Here is a 4356-nt window from a genome sequence, read left to right as displayed (position 1 = left end):
CGTACCTGCTAATTCCAGGTCTTTCTGAAGCTCTCCACAAGTGGTCCTTGGCTCTTMGACAACTCTTCTGATAATTCTTTTCACTCCTCTGTCTGAAATCTTGTGAGGAGCAGCTGTTCATGGTCAGTTTATGGAGAAATGATGTTCTTTCCACTTCCGAATTATGGCCCCAACAGTGCTCACTGGAACATTCAGAAGTTTAGAAATTCTTCTGTAACCAATGCCATCATTATGCTTTGCAACAATAAGGTTGCGAAGGTCTTGAGAGAGCTCTTTACTTTTACCCATCATCAGATGGTTCTTGTGTGATGCCTGGCCATCATTTGGGACTAAACCAGCTGATATTAACTTGTACTGACAAGGGGCAGGCTTGCTTTCTAGTTACTGTGATGCGTTCAATACTTTTCCCTTGTGTCATTCCACATTATTACAAATAACTTCATTTCTGGACGTGTATGGTTTGATTTCTTTGTATGTATGGATCACTTGGGTTGTTACTGACATCTTAATTTCATGTCATCAGCACCTCTAGTAATATATTTACTGAGAAAAATGGTGACATGTTCAATACTTATTTTACCCGCTGTATTCAAAATAAACAGAAATCAGTCCTTTCTTTGGTTTACTGCGTTTGTGCAAACAGAAAAATAGCAGCCTAATAAAACAGTTTCAATAACTTGGTTGCTATATCTTCTAAATAAACAAATCAGTCCTTTCTTTGGTTAATTGCAATTGTGCAAACTGAAAAATAGCAGCCTAATAAAACAATAGCTTCACTAGCTAGCTTGGTAAAACAAACAAAAAATAAATAAAAAAATCAGTCCCGAAAAACTAGACAAATCTAGATCTTTCCCAACACATACCACTCAGTGTCAGTAACATGATCAAGCAAATTTCTCAAGCTTCTCAAGCTCCGGCTTAAGCATCAATGGAAGGTTTTTGTTTAAGAATGCAAGCATTTCTGCTCTCTCTCGACTGTGAGTCTGTTTCGCTTCTCGTCCAAGCTGGTGGAAACAGTGCTGAGTTCACTTTCGACGCTAATGCAGGGCGCACAGATACTTAAAGGCAGCAGCAGCAAGGCCAGGAAACCGCTGACGGTTGACTCCCCAGTATTTGTYTGGGTCATTTGTGGCAGAAACTGTTTCCTCTGTAAAATATCCATGCAACTGTATAGCAGTGCTAGAGCTATTTCCTGCACCTGGATCTTCCTCATGCTCCCCCCTTATTTTGTCAAATTCTTTAATGAAGCTGCTACTACCTTTGTTGCTGCTTTGAGCTGCTGCTGCTTCCACTCGGGGGGCCTTCCCTGGTGGCTCCAAAGCCTTGGATGCTCCATCAGTGTTGGTCCTCAAGTCTTCCTCCAGCTCCTTAGCTAGTGCATCTTTCCCCCGCTTGGCAGAGTCTGCACTGGTGAAAAATCTGAAAAGATAAAATACATAGGGTTCAGTTTTAGACTCAACAAATAAATATTGAAACAAAAAAGTCAGATGTGCACTTATCTTTAAAATTTCAAGAATAAGTGTATCTAGGGGCAGATATACAATTTCTTTCAGTCTTTCTACGCGTTTTTTAATTCACTTTTACTTAGTTTTTTAATTGACTTTGTTGTTTTTATGAATGAAATGAAATTAAAGTGTGTACAATAATATAAAAAAACATTAAAATGTTAATTTATTGAACAAAACCTGTATTGTAGTATGTCTCACCTGTCCTTGTATCATGGGTCCAGCAATGTAGAAAGTGCAGAGGGTCCTCTTCCACGGTGCTAAAGCACTTCTCCACAGCTGCTAGGAATGTCTTTTTCATGGTTTTAATTCCAGCGTCAGCCTCAGTTTCCATAGACAGGAGGCGTTTGATAACGTTGACACTTGGGATAACATCAGCAGTGGAGGCTGTGGCTGTGTTCACCTTGTAAACTCCTCGAACGGTTCAAGACAGGTCATTATTTTCTCAAGCAAGCCCCACTGGTTTGCCATGGGTACTGAGGGCAACTCATGGTCAGCAGAATAAGCAGACAGTGCTCGTTTCTGTTCAGTCAGGCTCTGTACCATGTAATATGTACTATTCCACCTCGTTTTAACATCCTGCTGCAGGCGTTTCGGTTGCATGTTCATCTCCAGCTGGATATCTTGCAGTCGTGAGTATGCTAGAGGAGAATGTTTAAGGTGTCCGACAACCTGCCTCGCACATGCAACCGCGTCACTCACAGCACTCTGACAGAAGACCCTCGTTGACTACTAGCTGCATTGTATGTGCAACACAGACGACACTACGCACCCCCATGTTGTCCATCACCTTTCTCATGTTGCTGGTGTTGTCCCTTACAATCACTTGAATTTTGCTCAACAGAATTTGCCACTTGTCAAACATTTCCTTCAGGCTAGCTGCTATCGCTTCGCTGTTGTGTGACCCACGAAAATTTGTTGCGTTCAACATTGCGCTGTGTGGCACAAAACTCTCATCTAGCCAGTGTGCTMTTAAACTTAAAAGTGACACGGGGGAGACATCAGAGCTCCAGATGTCTGTCTTGAAACTCATGACTTTAACATCTTTTATCTCCTCTAATATGCATTTGCACACTTTACCGTGCGGTTCAGGTAGAGCCATTTCTGACAAATATTTTCTGCTCACCATCTCGTAGCGTGGCTCTAGCTGGTTAATTAGCAGCCGGAATCCTTTATCTCCCAACAACTGAGAGCGGCTGTCCATCCATGACAGTAAAGTTTAGTATCCACTCTGTGATTTTTGTTGCCTGCACACTATTAGGTGGAAACTTTTCACCTCTTTCCTTCATCTCCTTCAAAGTCAGTTGCTTCATGCCGTCTCCTTTTTGCTGACTCCGTTCAACAAACTCTGCATGCTCTTTCGGGTGAAATCGCCGGAGATGCTTGATTAAAGTTAGTTGTGTTGTAGCTTGAAGCTTTACTTCCGCCCTTTGGAACAATCACTGTGCATGTATTGCACGTAGCCGTCGGATGTGTTGGGTGAGGTAAAGTAAAAAAGCTCCAGATGGCTGATCCTTTAGTTAGCTCCATTTTGAAAACGGCACATGCCACTGCCCTGCGTGTCGCTGGCGCCTGACGTCACATCACTCGCGGACCTTAGCATAGAAGTTAACTGTATAGATCTGCCCCTATGGATCGGGTCCATTGCCACCATACTCACTCTAGAAGTTTTTTAAATATCGGGACCGATACTGGTATCGGATCGGTGCATCTCTAGTTTTTACCAGGCTACCCATTCACAAGCCAAAACATAAACATGAGAGAATAGGTGCCCCCAGGTTTTGCAGCCATATACCCTGCACAGGGCAGGGATCATCATCATGAAAGAACATCATGAGTAGGCGCAACCTTTAACAGCAGGAAATACACAATAGGAAAGTTGAGTTAAAACAAAAACAAAAAAAAATTTTTTTCGGTCAGGCAGACAATATTTTTTCTTCTGCTTTAAAGGAGACCTATTATGGGGGGGTCCTAGAACAAGTTAGGATCCATCTAGCTCTACAAAACATGTTCATTTGATTTTATTCACAAAATTAATCTCAGATAATGAAATTTCACCTTTTCAGTTCTGCCTGTTCTGATCTCTCATCAGAACCTGCTGCTTGCATGAGTTGCTATGGAAACCCCCTCCCCACCTGTTGGTTACGTTAGCCCCCCCCCCACTTTCAGTTTCCTTTCACTTGAAAGTACTATTTTTCCAAAGTAGTTCATGGTGAAATTATTTACACAAACTTTCATAGAGCTGGGCAGTATGACCAAAATTTTATATCACTGTATTTTAAACATTTACACCAGTTTGACTGTATTTTTCTTTAACTTTATATTTGAGGATTTGCACACCTTTTAAAAATTTTATTCTAAAATGAATTTTTTTATTATTTCTAGGGATGCACCAATATGAAAATTTCAGCCGATATCGATATCCGATATAATTATTGCTGTTATGGCCGATAATCGATATTTACTAATATTACACAAACACACAAATTATATTATACATATACGCACAAACACATTTGGGTCTTTGTTTGATACCGTAAATAAACAACCAGACCTCTGAAATGGCTCTACTTCAGTTATTCCTGGCTGCAGCATCAATATCACTATCATGATCAAAAAGATGGAGCTCAACCAACCATCTGCCAAAACAGAAACACAAAGGTAACTAGAACTGCAAAGCAGTTATGACTGGGGTCCAAGCCCTTTTATGCATGTCAGCCTTTGTCATGTTGTTTGTAGCATATTGTTGATCTTGTGCACAACATCATTACCATATTCTACAAACCCACTCAGTTTGTGCTCTTAAGTAAGTGTAATAAAGTTCATGTCAGTTGGTACTACTGCTTAAGAG

The sequence above is a fragment of the Austrofundulus limnaeus genome, unplaced genomic scaffold, assembly GCF_001266775.1.
Source record: "Austrofundulus limnaeus strain Quisiro unplaced genomic scaffold, Austrofundulus_limnaeus-1.0 Scaffold229, whole genome shotgun sequence".
In the NCBI taxonomy this organism is placed as follows: Eukaryota; Metazoa; Chordata; class Actinopteri; order Cyprinodontiformes; family Rivulidae; genus Austrofundulus; species Austrofundulus limnaeus.
This window is presented reverse-complemented; position numbering follows the sequence as displayed.